At 38.9% G+C, this 15,609-nt stretch overlaps 1 protein-coding gene across 3 annotated transcripts in view; it reads left to right on the top strand.

Annotated features, from left to right (window-relative positions):
* The first annotated feature begins 921 nt into the window (after positions 1–921).
* RNF180 (ring finger protein 180) overlaps positions 922–15,609 on the top strand; it is a 278,435-nt gene continuing 263,747 nt past the window's right edge. For all 3 annotated transcript variants that reach the window (XR_013827826.1, XM_079918561.1, XM_079918560.1), the window contains exon 1: positions 922–1,145. The gene's annotated coding sequence lies outside the window, so the exon portion shown is untranslated. The remainder of the gene's footprint in view (positions 1,146–15,609) is intronic.

Consider the following 15,609-nt stretch of genomic DNA (forward strand, 5'->3'; position numbering starts at 1 on the left):
AATGCTTTTTCTACATTGCTGGATTTGGTTTGCTAGTTTTTTGTTGTGGATTTTTGTATCAATATTAATAAAGTCTGTAGTTTTCTTTTCCTGTGATGTTTTTGTTTGGTATTGCTTCTGTTGTTGATTTCATCGGATTTTCAGGTGGGAAATCATTGCATATCACCTTAGTCTTGGAACAAGGCTCTAAATAAGCCAGTCAGGTAAATGGAAATGTCTATATCTAGCAGAGAAAGCTGTACAGTCCTTTGAGGTCCCCCCACCCAGCTTCGTTCCCCTTCCTCAAGCCAACTAATAAAACTTGCTTTTTTATATTCCAAACCTTATTTATACTCTTTTGATCATCTATTTTCATTGCTCTGAATCCAAAGTTCACGACGTGCTGACAAGTCCACATTTACTCAAAGCAGCCCCCTGACTAAGCGCTTTTGATTTACCGCGGGTCATGAACTCACCTACCAACCGTAATTTGTCAAGAGTGGAAACAAAAACACTTTAGTAGTTAATCCCAGTTGCACTTGGATGGAACTTTAGGCATAAGAAGGTAAGCAACTAGGACAGTGACATCAGAAGGGAAAAGTAAACTCAGATAGTGGCGCTGCCTTAGGAAAAGTCTAGGCGTGGAGATGGGTCGGGGGATGACAGCCGATCTGAGCAGGTAATGGGCTCAGCAGGTGGGCTCGGAGCTCTCAACTACAGGAGGGGCTGGGTGAGGCCACGGGAGAAGCAGGCACTCGCAACTTCTTTTGCTCTGGTAAAAGGTTGACCAGAGAGCACAACTTTCCCTCGGTGCCGCCCGGCCCCGCGCAGCTGGCGCTGCTGGCAGGGCTGCTAAGGGTCGGGGCGGGGCGCCGCCCACGCGCGGCTCGGGCCGGAACCTGCTGAGGTGGGTGCGCAGAGCTGGAGGCGGCGGGGAGCGCCCGTGAGGCGAGACCGAGGCCGCGGGCTCCGGGCCGCCGGCGCAGCTCGAGCGCTTTCCGCGGGGTTTGGCTCCTGTCGCTTCCCGTCTCGCTGAACCTGCATCGCCGCCAACAGAGCCGCCGCCGCCGCTGGAGCTGCCGCCGCGAGTCCTCAGAGCCAGGCTGCGGGCGGCCGGGCGCTCCGGGACGACGCGCGGAGCGAACGGCTCCGGTACGCGGTCGCAGGTGAGGGCCGACGGCTTGGAGCCCGGCGGGGTGCGGCCGCCCGAGGGTCTGGTCTCGGCCCGGCCCTGCGTGGCCGCGGCGGCTCGGGCCCCACGTTCGCGCAGGGAGGACGCGCAGAAGGCTGGGCTAGTCTGGCCCGGCCGCTTCCCGGCGCGGCCTCAGGTGATGCGGAGGCGGTTTAACTTTCGCACCTGAGGCTTGCGGGGCGGCGGCGGCGGCGGCCTCGGGGCGCGATCCGGAGGGAGGGTGGAATTACACGGGGTCTGGAAACGTGAGCCGGGCGGCGCCTGGGGCGCGCGGGGGCGTGCGGGGCGGCGGGGGGGCGCCGCGGGGCCGGTGTGGGCCGCCCTCCAGGTGGGAGTTGAGGCGCTGTGTCCGGTTTCATCTCAGAGCTTGTGGGGAGAGTCGGCACACACCCCCTCCCACGGCCCGTTCCCTTCGCACAGACCCACTTTCTTTTGTCTGGTCCATTTCGGTATCGGCGTTTCAGCTGCTTTTGTTGCAGCCTCGGGTCCGGAGTGTACAGACTTGTTGTCAGGCAGAGGTCATGGGTAAGCTCTGAAATGCAGCGGGGCGGAGGTGGGGAGAGGGTCCATAGGGTGGCGGGGATTTATTATTAGTGCCCTCATTAGCTCTAATGTGTATATCACCGAGTTCTTTTCGAGACAGTACTCAGTAGTTTTGTAGCATCTAACAGTTTTAACACCTGGGAGACCATTCATTAGTCAATTTCAAAGGAGCACTGTGTGGACAGGTTACTATTAAGTTACCCATTTTATAGACCAGACAGCTAAGGCACCCATGAGGAAAAGTGATTATTTCAAAAATAAGTAGGCAGCCCTTGTGGGAGCTGTGATTAGAGCTTATCTGAGAGTTGTCCTCAGTCCGGTCAGTCACTCAACCTCAAACAAAATGTAGCGCTGAGTGCCCCTCTAATAGGCGTATTTTTATTTACTCATTAATTACTAAAACCTTTCTTTAAAAAAATAGAGTTGAGCCCTTTCATATTCCTGGACTAGTACCCCTAAAAGTGATACTTAAAAGACCAGAATCATTCCATTTGTTGAATAGGATCACTGGAATCGTAGTAAGGAGTAAATTTGTTTGTCTTTTCATCTGTCAAACCATTAATCTCCCATATAAAAATGGGGCCACTGGGAGCCCCAGTATACCTAGTGATTATCATAGCAGAGACCCTAAATGTTTATTTAATGAATAAGAGGAATCGTGGTATGCCTGAGCAGCAAGTTTTCTTTTCTCATACAAAAGAATTAAACATTTAGAAGAATAATCATTTTAATAATTTCAATGAAAATTAACTTGTAATCATGTGCATATTATGTTGGGCTCTCTCTCCAGAGCCATCGACAATTTACCCATTTCCCTAGGGTTTGCTCTTAAATGATTTTGCCAATAGATCTTTTATTGCCCCATTTTTCTTCGTTTGTTTCATTTATATATTTGGTCTTTCAAAGTGAAGATATTTTTTCTTCTAAAATTCAAGGAAAAGAGTCTTTAAAAAAACAAGCTTTTTTCCCTTGATAAAATAGACTTAATTAGGCTTTTATTAGTGTATCTGAGGATAGGCACTAGCTTCTTTAATAAGTAACTCCTGTACATCAAGCAATAATTCTTCCAGTCAAGTATGAATTAATAATCATTTTAATCCCTGTAATATTTTATGACACATCTACCTCATATAATGCCTTTTTATCAAACAGAATAAAGCTAAAAAAAGTTCAGTTAAATTTTGCTAACTACATAGCACACATTTTAGGGCACAGTATGACTAGACTTAATTACTGACTCATGGAATAAACACGGTTCTCTTTCCCTTACACCATCTTCACTCAGCACTCTGGAAAAAAAAGAATGATAATCTGTCCTAGCTCTCATAAAGGGATATTTGGAGAATTAATGAAGTAGTGTCTGGAAAATATTTTAAACCCCTTGGAAGAAAGCTGCTTTGTGACTTCGAAGTGTGACTATAGGGTCATGAAACACTACCTCTTCCCCCAAACATGCTGTCAGTTATGTTTTTTTTAGAGTGGTCATTTCAGGTAGTTATTTTAGGAGGCTAAATACTTGTTCCAAAAGTGCTGCTGCTATTCACAATTACTTTGAATATTTGAAAAATTTAGTTGATTTACAAGCAACATAAAAACATGATTTTAGAATCTCTTTTATAACTACTTGTCTTTGGTTTATATTTTATAATCAAAAACTATGTAACTCAGTTTGAACATCTCTTTTATTTGCTAAACTTGGCAGAATGATTTCTGCATGGTTGCAAAACTCAGCTCTATCTTCAAGATTTTACTGCTATTAAGGATATTTAAACAGTTACCACGAAGGCTATGAAGACAATTTTGAAAGGGTGTTTTAAAAATAGTTTTGGGACTTCCCTGGCAGTCCAGTGGTTAAGACTTCGCCTTCCAATGCAGGGGGTGCAGGTTCAATCCGTGGTCAGGGAGCTAAGATCCCACATGCCTTGGGGCCAAAAAACAAAAAAAACATAAAACAGAAGCAATATTGTAACAAATTAAGTCTTTAAAAATGGTCCACATCAAAAGATCTTTTAAAAAATAGTTTTAATTAATGGCAAGATTATTAGAAGTAACCTTCCCAGAGTGACTACTCTGAAATGGGCACTGCTTACTTGTAGGTTTGTATACATTTGTAATACATATATGTATATCTATGTGTACATTTGCATATTGTTAAACATTTTGAAAGTAATAATTTGGATTGCAACCTATCAATTATTTATTCAAGTAGAATACATTAAGTAAACCACATATAATACTGGAACTGTATTAAGTTGTGGCTGTATTTCATATGAAAAATTGAACTTCACATACATGCAAGTGTAAATCTTTATAATAATTTAGAATCAAAATTTAGCTCCACATTATATGTTTTGAGTGTAATATAGCTAGGTCGAAATTGCCTCATCAAAATGCGAAATTGCTATTTTCAAAAAAATCATTAGCAAGTTGTGTGTGGGAGAGATTTTCTTGATCACACCAATTACTGGATATGTTCATTTTCTTCATTTCTGGATTGTCTGAAAATTTTGTATCTGTATTATACATATTATACATCATATAAGTGTCAGAAGTCTGTTATAACTATATTAGCAGTTAAGGAGATATTGGCCTAGTCCTCTAAAGTCATCAAGCAGGAGTTTTATGATAAACATATGAAATCATTTCTGAGGGATCAGAAGTAGGGAATTTTCCATGCAGTCAATAGCTTGAGAACAGGGATAGTATTGTGGCTGCAAATGTACCCCATTCCATTCCATTGAATAATAAATACATAATAAGGAGCATATGAAAAGAAGGGGTATTATCCTTTTGATATTCAAATGGAAAAAAGTTCCATTACTTAGCAGCCAAGTCTCTCTTTTTAAATGAGAGTAAATGGTAACTTTGAAAGAAATCACCTATTTTGATATGCAGATTACTGAAGTGACAAATAAATTACCAGCTGGCAAGCAGAAATTTTCCCCTAGCATGGCCCTTTCTAAGATGAGCAACTGTGATGGCAAACATTACCTTCTGGTTATATACAGGGGTTTGTCTCCCTGGTATTGGTCCATGCCCATCTCATTCCATTGATGAAGTGTACCTTGCCTCTGACCCTCACTCTAATCTCTGACCTTACTTCATCTTTAATTGCCACCTTTGGGTGGAAAGTAGTTGGTTCAGAAAGGAAGACAGCAGAGGGAAGGGATGAGAATATCTGTTTCATGTATAACATGAATTTTTTTCTCGTTTTGGAAGGTTAATAGTTCATTTTTGAGGTCTCTTCAGAATTCCCTGCATCAGAACAGCCCCAATAAGTAGGCAGTCCCCAATAAAATGGTGACATAAAGATGCCCACATTAAAATATCTTCTTTTGGCCCTAGTATAAAATAATGTGTACAAAAATAATATTATATTAACCAAAGCTAAGTATCTTTGGTACAGTAAACATTAACCACATAATTAACAAGATGTTTTGTTGCTTTTCTTGATTTTAGAAAATATTTGAGAAAATGACTTGAATGGTGAGCCTTTTACAAAATGTAGCTGAGGAAACTGGAGCTGTTGCATTTTTTTTTGTCTTGATAAATTTCTCTGTAGCAAGCAGAAATATTAGAGATTATTAATAATAGAACTGCCTTCAAGTTCTGTAATCTCTTTCCCTGATGTAACTGGTGGAAAAACCTTAGAAACAAGCAGTAGGTCATTAGCACAGATTTTAAAAGCAACTTCAAAACATCTTTCATAAAATTGCTGAGATAAGCATGAGGCATATTCTGATTGAGAATCTCCTGGCCTATTCATAAGCCTGGTGAAAAAAATTTTCCGACGAGCCAGAATTGAAATATGAACACCAATTTAGGCAGCATGGGATGAATAGTATAGATATGTGGGCCCATTGTATAATGAGTAAATTGGGGACTGTGTTAAAGTTTATTTAATAGAGTTAGAAATTAAAACTAAGATATATTTTTCTAGCCATATTCTGCTTGAATTTTTGGTTTTATTCGTTCCCAGACCATTGGTCTCCTGGAAGATATATAAATTGTATAATTAATATTTGTATAGTTTCACCTGTCTGACTTAGAACTAGCTAAGGCTGTAGAGTCCTAAATAAAGCTTGCTCTACTCTAATCTGACATTATACTTTTTGCTCACCCAACAACCATACCCTTTCCCAATTTAGTGTTTTGGCTTATATTATTTTCTTTGCTCAAGATGCCCATTCCTCTCCATTCTACTTGCTAATGCTATCTAAATTCTCTCTTACCCTTTAAGACCCAGATGGAATACTACTTTTTTCCCAGAAATCCTTCCCTAACTCCCTATTTCTTGTTTTCAGTTTACCATATCTTTCTATTTGTTAATTACTCTCTGTTTTTGATAATTTCTTTTATTTTGGCCTTGAATTTGTTTTTTTAACTTATTTTTATTGGAGTATAGTTGATTTACAATGTTGTGTTGGTTTCTGCTATACAGCAAAGTGAATCAGTTACACATACATGTATATCCACTCCTTTTTAGATTCTTTTCCCATATAGGTTATTGTAGAGTATTGAGTGGACTTCCCTGTGCTATACGGTAGGTTCTTATTATCTATTTTATGTATAGTAGTGTGTGTTTGTCAATCCCAATCTCTCAATTTATCCCTCCCCCCGTCCCCGGTAATCATAAGTTTGTTTCCTACATCTGTGACTCTATTTCTGTTTTGTAAATAAGTTCATTTGTACCATTTCTTTTAGATTCCACATGTAAGCGATATCATGTGATATCCATCTGACTTCACTCAGTATGACAATCTCTAGGTCCATCCATGTCACTGCAAGTGGCATGATTTCGTTCTTTATTTATGGCTGATATTCTATTGTATATATGTACCACATCTTCTTTACCATTCTTCCTTTGATGGACATTTAGGTTGCTTCCATGTCCTGGCTATTGTAAATAGTGCTACAGTGAACATTGGGGTATATGTATCTTTTCAAATTATGGTTTTCTCTGGATATATGCCCAGGAGTAGGAATGAATTTGTTTTCCACCTAGTTTTTTTTCCCTCTAAGGCACAGGTCAAATATTCGATATATATTTTCTTGAATCATGTATAGCACCTATAACTCTGTATACTAGCTGGACATATTCAACTTGTAAGGTTAGATCTACAAAAGATGTATTACTTAAGAGAGTAGGGTAGAATATCTTCATGCTTCATAATTGTGTCAGTGTTCTGGTAGAAAATACATAGCAGGCTCAAAATGGAGTAGTTCAGAAGATTAATATTAAAAGTGTTCCTGGGTTAAAATAAACCAACAGTGGATGGTGAAGCATCTCAGGACTAACAATAGTGGGAACCATTATCATCCCTAGACCTGAAGGGGTGAGAGAATTGGATCATGACTGAAACCCAGAGAGGGTAGCTATGTGGGGAATGCTGCCTGACTAGACCTCCGGCCTTTCTGTGATTGGGAAGGATGGGGAAATAAACACCCCAGCTTCACTCTCTTCCAGGCCTCTGATTTCCTGGTGGTGCTTCCCACCGGCAAATCCAACTGGAAGGCAGAAGATTAGGGGGCCCTATTTTTGCAGGTCAAAAGTCAGCCTCCTGGGAAATAGCGCAAGGTAGGGTGGAAAGTACCTCTGGAGTGGGGGGCGAGGGAGGCAAAGAATATCCAGTGCTATAATCATATCATCTAGAGAGTGTTTTGATTACAGTTACGTAAGGCTTTTTGTGCTGTCGTTATTTCATAAAAGGCATACCTGTTTCTTTCTAGTCTAATTCAGTTACTAACATCCAAGAACACTTTATTTTATGATTGATGCATTTCATAAGAACCACCGTCCCTCTTTTGTGGTGTTAGCTGGTGTGGTATTGTTACGCATGTCTTCTCAGTGATTTCACTTTTTCATATTTTGTGTTTTGCTTGTACAGTGCTCAGGTGGGAGACACAGAACTTCTGCATAGTCATTGGGAAAACTACCCCATCACCATTCTAACCACATGATTTGTCTGAATTAGTCAGGATTGCTCATTTTTCTCTTTGTGCCATTTTCATAGATCAGTGGTTTTCAGTCTTGTTGTATGTGGTTCTCATTGCAGATACTCTGTTTCAAGCAGGTTTAAGATAAATCTTGAACATCTGTTCTTTTAAAAAGCTTTCAGATATTTCAGATGCACAAATGTGAGAAGCACTAGCACAGGTAATCATTTTGGACATAGTTTCCCCCTCCCCCTTTAATGTACATGTAGCACTCCTCAGTAATTAAGGCTCAAATGGAAAGCTAATGCTGCTTTATGGACTCTTCAAAGCAAAAAAGATGTTTTAGATTTTTCACATTGAGAGGTGCTCATGATATAGGATGCAAAATATGTGGTTTCCATATTATTAAGGCAAATGAATTTAAATTTTTAAATATAGATATAAAACCTTTTAAATATACAGTATAGAGAATAATGTAATGAACACTCATGTTTCTACCATGTAACCTTATATTAACATTTTATTTTTTTCTGATTTTTTTAAGAAAAAATACATTACACATAAAATTTAAGCCCCCCTTAGATCCCTTTGAAGAGGTTACCATTATCCAAACTTGGCATTTATCATTTCCATTCATGTTTTTATACTTTTGCTATATATACATGTATCAGTAAACAAACTAAAACATTGTTGTGCATGCTTTAATTTTTTGTAGCTATTACTATGCTGTGTGTTTTATTCTTTACCATGTATATTTCTGCAGCCTTTTTTTTCCTTGTTTAACATACTTTGGAATTTTTTCTACATACATGTAGCTTTAGTTTATCAACTTTCATTGCTATATAATATTCCATTGTATCAATGAGCACAAATTAATTTGTTAAATCTCCTATTGATGAAATGTTGGTTGTTTCTAATTTTTTGCTACTACAAAATGTTGTGAAAGTGAACAGTCTTTTATGATATAATATTCCTTAAGTACATAAAAACCTAGAAGTAGAACTGCAGACCCACATATACACGTTCTGTCTTAGCAGATCTTGCCAAAATGCTTTCTGAAATGCTTGTGTCTAGTTATACTTCCCCATAGTGGTTTATGAGATTTTTGTTGTTGCTTTGTATTATGTTTACACTTGGTCTTGTCAGACTTGTGATGGGCATGAAATGGTATCTTGTTTTAATTTTAATTTTCCTAATTTCTGGTGAAGTTGAGCACTTTTCATATGATTGTTGGCCATTTGGGTTTCCTCTTCTGGCAATAGTGATTTTATATTCTGTGTTAATTTTTCTGTTGGAGATTTATCTTTTTAAAAATTTGTATTGTAGAATCCATTGTAGCTATTAATCATTTGCTTATAAGTTTCTTCTTCCTGTCTGTGGGTTGTCTCTTAATTTTGTTTGTATTTTCTTATACTGAAGTTTTAAAAGGTATCAGTATTTAAAAATTTTCAGTATTTTGCTCTGTGTTTTGAAAAGTTTTATGACTCAACATGTCGTCATAACCTTGGTCTTTCTAAGGTTTGCAGCTCTCTTCCTTACGTTCATAAATTCCTTCTAGATAGAGTATAAATAAATAAATGAAGAAATAAACATGCCACACAGTTTATCACTGGAATATACATAAAATTATTAATCCTTAACAATTTGTGTAAAAAAGTTTCCCAGTTCAAAAACAGCATCTAAATAGCAGCTTCCAATGTAGCTTTTTCTCATTTTTCTTAAAGCTCCTATGAAAATGTAGAATAAAATGGAAACTCACCGCAAAACTAAAAAGCAAAAAACTCCTAAAACACTAAAGCTGGGGGGAAGTAACCTTAATTAAGAAGCAGATTGTCCTCGATTGAAGGGAATTTCTCTACATCAGCACCTGCAAATCCCTATCCCACCCTCACCTCTTGATACAGACTGCCTGATAAATTCAGGCAATTCACTTTCTGGGTTCCCAGCAAATTCCAAGAAGCCACTAGGCAGAATGTAAGGCGTTTGTGGTGGGTGCTGCAGAGCATCTGGAGACCTGAGACACACAGAACCCTGGTAATAATACATAGCAGCATCACGGGTCACGCCAGTTCCTCTCCCAGAGAAACAGGCAATAAAAGTGCAAGATGCCCCTTGTGAAGAACAGAGTAGAGAACAGAGGACCAGGTGGTGAAGGCCTGTTAGGGAAACTGGACTGAGTGCTTTGTGTATCAGCAAGCTCTGCCACCGTAGATCTGAGCAGGTGGGCAGAAAAGTGACCATGGGTAATTTCCTCACCTTGTCTGTTTAACACTAAGTCTCAGTAGATCCCCCCCATGATTGAAATGTATAGAAAGAAAAAGTAATAAAGCAATCTAAAAGGAAACCTCTGAAATACTGTGGGACAAAGGAAGATTTATTATTGAAAAGGAATTAGAATGTGACATAATTTTCAGACTTGATATATATTAGTCACATGAATATGGTATTTTATATCCCTAGTGCTCAATTTGTGTTCAGGGGTTCTGCAAACAGTGAAATATTTAACCCCCTCATTGTTTTTATCACGTTGATCTTTTGAGGTTCCTTATAAGATTTTGTGTGAAGGGTAAAGTGCAATGGCTACTTTCTTAAATAATGTTATTCTCAAAAAATTGAACTTTAAAGAAAGAAATTTCACTAATTAAATCAATTTTGTTAGGGGATCTTACTAATCACCGTTAAAAGTTTTGTTGTGAAACTGAGAATATTGGATTTACTGAGAGTCAGAATAGCTGTTCAGAATGTAGGATAGGTTAAGTGCCTCAGATGTCTGGAAACATTTAAAGAAGGCAGGCTAAACCCTGCCTATTTCAGGAGCCTCTAAGGACCTCACTGAATGGGAAGACAGAAGAAACAACTGGTGCAGCATGGCTGTTTCAGGATTATAAACCAAATCTTCGTCTTAGCACACCATCTAAGTATCACTGAATTCCATGGAGATCCATGCTGAAGGACTATTTAGAATAGCTGTCTGCAGAAACATTTGCTGCCAGACAGTGGTAAACTTATAAGAACAGGAGAATAAATGATAGCAAATTGGGTATATCATGATGTAGATTCTGTAATTCCAAAAAAGCGGGGAGTAAGCAAAGGCAAAGCAAATGTTAAAAGTAAAATGCACTAAAATTCATATGGTTAGATAGGAGTGTGTGCATTTTTTGTGGACTCTTGTTAACTTATTGAGCCCTGATTTATTTTTAGAATGGCTAAAGAAGTGTATTTCTGATGTCACCCAAAAGCTGATCACGACAATATAGATCTTGAAGCTTAGAGCTAGTTACTGCTTCTGTGCCTTACCTTCTGCTTTTCTTAGTGTAGTCACCTAAAATGCCAGCAGATAGAGGAAGGGCAGCCAATGATGTTTGTTGCCTTCTCTGTTCCAGTAAATGACTTAATAGAGAGTACTTTCCCCCTTCCCAACTTTGAACTCTCTGTAAGGACGTCAGTCAACCTCACTGCTCTTGTCCTTAGAAATCTCAAGATTCTAGAAATAGGAACTTCCTCCTTATAAAATGATGGAGATAGTTTGGGAAGTTACTTTACTTCTCTAGGCCTCAGTTTCCTCATTTATAAAACGGAGTTAACAATCCCTACTTCACAGGAATGTCCTGATGATTAAAGGAGCTAATGCCATTTAGTAATCACTGTCTTCAAAAATAGTAGTAGTATGTAAAATAATTCCAACCCCTTGCATTCATGTTTTATATGTAGAGATTTTAGTTTAAAAAATATGGAGAGTATACTACTTTCTGTCCCATTGCTAATTAAAAAGAGAAAAGTTCTATTTTCTGATGGATCGCTTCATAAAGAGGATTATAAATAATTTGAACACATCCAGTGACATATAGTCATCAAACCACATAAGATGTCATGAAGCTCAGATCATATTCTAAAATGGAGCTTCTAAAATTCAGTCTCTATAACATCATTAAAAGGCTGAGCCCAGCTTCCTTTGGTGGTGTTTGCTAAATTTACCCTGGTGATGCCAATAAGTTGTATCCTGACTTTAAGCAGAGTAAGGAAAGAATGCCTTTTTTTGAATGCATAAGAATGTCTTGCTTATGCTTGCTTACTTATTCACTCATTCATTCAACTGATTAATGCCCAACACTGTGCTAGCACTGTTACAAACTGTTAAGGAGTTTGCAACTCAGCAAGGAAGACAGACATGGAACAAGTAATTAAAAGCATGATGAATGTTCTGAAGGAGAATTGGAAAGGTCATTGGGGAAAAAATAGGTCAAGGAAGACCCACTCCCTTCTCTTCTCCAGGGAGAGGCATTTAAGCTGAGACTTGAAGGATATGGCTCTATTCCCTGGAGGCCAGGGGCAAGCTTTCCAGGGATCCAGGGGTAGGAGCAGGGGGAGTGAGCCAGTGGAGTGGAGGAGTGGAAAGAAGTCTCGACTGCGGGCCTGTAGAGCAGACTGGGGCTGAGGACAGACAGCAGCCTGGTCAGCAGAGCACTGGGAAGCCCCTGAAGGGTGCAGGAAAGTAATGATCTGTTATGTGTTTTCAACAAGGGCTCTGCCTTCAGTGTGGAAGATAAAATGCTTCAGATTTTCAAAAAGTAAAGCCTTGGTGATTAGAACCATAATTTTTGGCCTAGAATTTTTATTTATTTATTTATTTTTTTGCGGTACACGGGCCTCTCACTGTTGTGGCCTCTCCCGTTGCGGAGCACAGGCTCCGGACGCACAGGCTCAGCGGCCGTGGCTCACGGGCCCAGCCGCTCCGCGGCATGTGGGATCTTGCCGGTCCGGGGCACAAACCCACGTACCCCTGCATTGGCAGGCGGACTCTCAACCACTGCACCACCAGGGAAGCCCTTGGCCTAGAATTTTTGAGGTCACACATTTGCTTATTGTTTATAGAGCATATGGGGTGAAATATTTTCCTCTTCACATATTTCTTCCTTGGCCTGTTAGAGAGATTCTGTCCCATTCTACCTTTTTGAAAAAGCTGGCAAGGTATCTTTTGTCCTCAGTCCACTTTAATCCCTTCTCTCCCTTTGCCCCTTCCCTTCAGAATTCTGATGTTTTCAGAACAAATCCTAAGGAACATGACCATAACTCTGAGTGACATTGCCAAATAACTGGAATTAGAAGTTTTTCTTGCAGTGGTTAACAGAGGGGAGTCTTCTGGTTATGATAACCTGAAAACCTATGCTACAAATACTAGAACTTCTCTACAGATATTTGATATATACTACATAAGTGCATAGATGAGCTTGTAACAAAGTAAAAGAAAGCCCAGGAGCTAAAAAGAAGAAGAAAGGTGGAGAGAGCTTGGCAACAGACACATGACATAAAAACTACCCTTAGTGTTAGAGTGAGGTTGCTAGGCTCACTAATATACTCATAGTTATACAGGAGGCCAAGGCCTTGGGTACACATAAGGCAGGCAGCTGGGAACTGAGACCCCTGAGTAAAGCCAGGACTTGGGAAGGGTAACATTTTCAGTAAAACAGTAGATTAAAAAAAAACGGCATCCACGGACACAGAGATTACGAGGAAGTCTGTATTGGCTTAGTCTCTGAGTAGATGGTAGAGAAAAGTCTCATCTGAAAATTCTGTTTGTTCAGTTTTTATAAAAAGAAACTTTTTATGAAAAATTTCAGACATACACAAAAATAGAGGAAGGGCATAATGAATCATCATGTATCCATCAACCAGCTTTAATAGTTATTATTATTCTTCCATTCTTGTTTCTTTTTTCTGCATTATATATAATTTGTTTCTACATTATACAATTTTGCCTGTAAATACTCAAAATTAGAATATTTATCTCTAGCCTAAGGACCTTTAAAAAACAGCAACAGTTTTATATATTATGTCCAACAAAATGAACAGTTCTTTAATATCATCTAATACCTAGTTCATGTATAATTTTCTCTGGTTGTCTCAAAAATATTTTTTACAGTTGATTTGTTTGAATCAAGATTCAAACAAGGTCTACACATTGCATTTGTTAGACATCTTAAATCTCTTAAGTTTCTCCTCCCTCTTTTAAAATTAATTTATTTTTTGAAAAAACCAAGTTGTATTTGGCTAGTTGTAGCCTCACGGTGTCATTTCAACATTCCTCTATTCATGTAGTAAATAAAGTGGTTCTTAGATTTAGAGGTTTGATTCAGTTCAGGTTATTATTATTATTTTAAGAATACTTTAGAGATGGTGCTCAGTATTTTCAGCTGCATTACATCAGGAGGCACAAGATGTTTGGTTGTTGTTATAACGTGAATTGTATCCCCCCAAATTCATATACTGAAGAGCTAGTTCCCAGTAGGTACCTCAGGCTGTGACTGTATTTGGAGATAAGGCCTTTAAAGGGTGATTATGTTGGAATGAGGCTGTTTGGGTGGACTCAATCCAATCTGACTAGTGTCTTTATAAGTAGGGGAAATTTGGACTTGCAAAGAGACACCAGGGTATGTGCCTACAGAAGAAAGATCATGTGAGGACACATGAGAAGGCAGCCATCTAACATCCAAGGAGAGAGGCTCAGAAGAAACCAACCCTGATGGCCCCTTGATCTTAGACTTCTAGTCTCCAGACTGTGGAAAAAAAAAAGTCTGTTGTTAAAGCCATCCAGTCGGTTGTATTTTGTTATGGTAACCCTAGCAAACCAGTATAGTTGTCCTGTTTTCGAGTGATGTTAAGATTGATCTTTGAGTTCAGGTGGTAACAGCCTTACACATACATTATAAAATGCTCCATCATCCTTTTTTCCAAATGTTTTTAGTATCCATTGATTTCTTTCCCTTAAATCCATCATTTCATTAGGGGTTGTAAATGGTGATTATATTAATCATCCTACATTTATTAGCATGATACCTTTAAACTGAAGAATTTTTCCTCACCAACTACTTGTTCATCCCGAAATAGTCTGTAGATTCTTTTCCTATACTTATTCATTTTTAATTCTGCCATCCTCCAAATCACCTGAGAATCCTTAACTTCAGATTTTAGTACTTGGATTTATATTGAATACTAACAGGGTGAGCCAAGGAGCCCCAAACTGAGAAACTTACCTAAAAGCTATTCCTCTGCTGGTGATGTTCCTCAAGCATCTGGCAGATACAGTGTGAAACTGTTCTTCCTGGAGGGGCAGGTCCTCAAACAAGGTCCCATAGTTGTCTCATGGTAAAGATGAATTCATACTCCAAAATTACAAAACTCAGGGGGAAATGAGTGAAAGTTAATAGACATAACTGAGAGGAAGTTTAGATCCCCAGAAAATTTATATGAGCCCGGGGCCTCAGGATTTTGTTCTCTTCTCTATCCATACTTACAACCTTATAGATCTCATCCATTTTCATGGCTTTAGAGAACCTGCCCACATTTAAAGCTCCTGCTCAGACACCTTTCAGAACTCCAGATTCTTGAATCCAGCTTACACTTAACAGTTCTTTGTGAAAGTTAAATAGACATCTCAAACTTAATACATCCAAAACTGAACTCCTGATCTGCCCTTTCTGTTCCACCTGCATCTGTCCCCATATCAGTTGATGGCAGTTCCATCCTTACAGTTGCTCATGCCCAAAGATTTGGAGCCATCCTTGATTCCTCTTTCTCTTAGACCCCATATTCAGTCTGTCTGGAAATCCTGTTTGTTCTACCTTCAGTGTATATCCAGAATTTGACCATTATTTACCACTACCACTGCTATCACCCCAATCTGGGCCTTATCTTTTGGCTGGATTACTGTAGCAACATTTTTCCATTATAATGGAGTTTATCTAGTAGGAGAGTTAAATTGATAGTTTCATAACCACATTTCCGCTTTATACTCAGAATCTTATTTAAAACTAAATCTAGTAAGCCATTTAAAAAGTGCTACTTTAAACTACTATACATAAAATAGATAAACAACAAGGTCCTACTGTATCCCACAGGGAACTATATTCACTATCCTGTAATAAACCATAATGTAAATGAAAAAAATACCAGAAACTAAG

Source organism: Stenella coeruleoalba, assembly GCF_951394435.1.
Source record: "Stenella coeruleoalba genome assembly, chromosome: 3".
Taxonomy (NCBI): domain Eukaryota; kingdom Metazoa; phylum Chordata; class Mammalia; order Artiodactyla; family Delphinidae; genus Stenella; species Stenella coeruleoalba.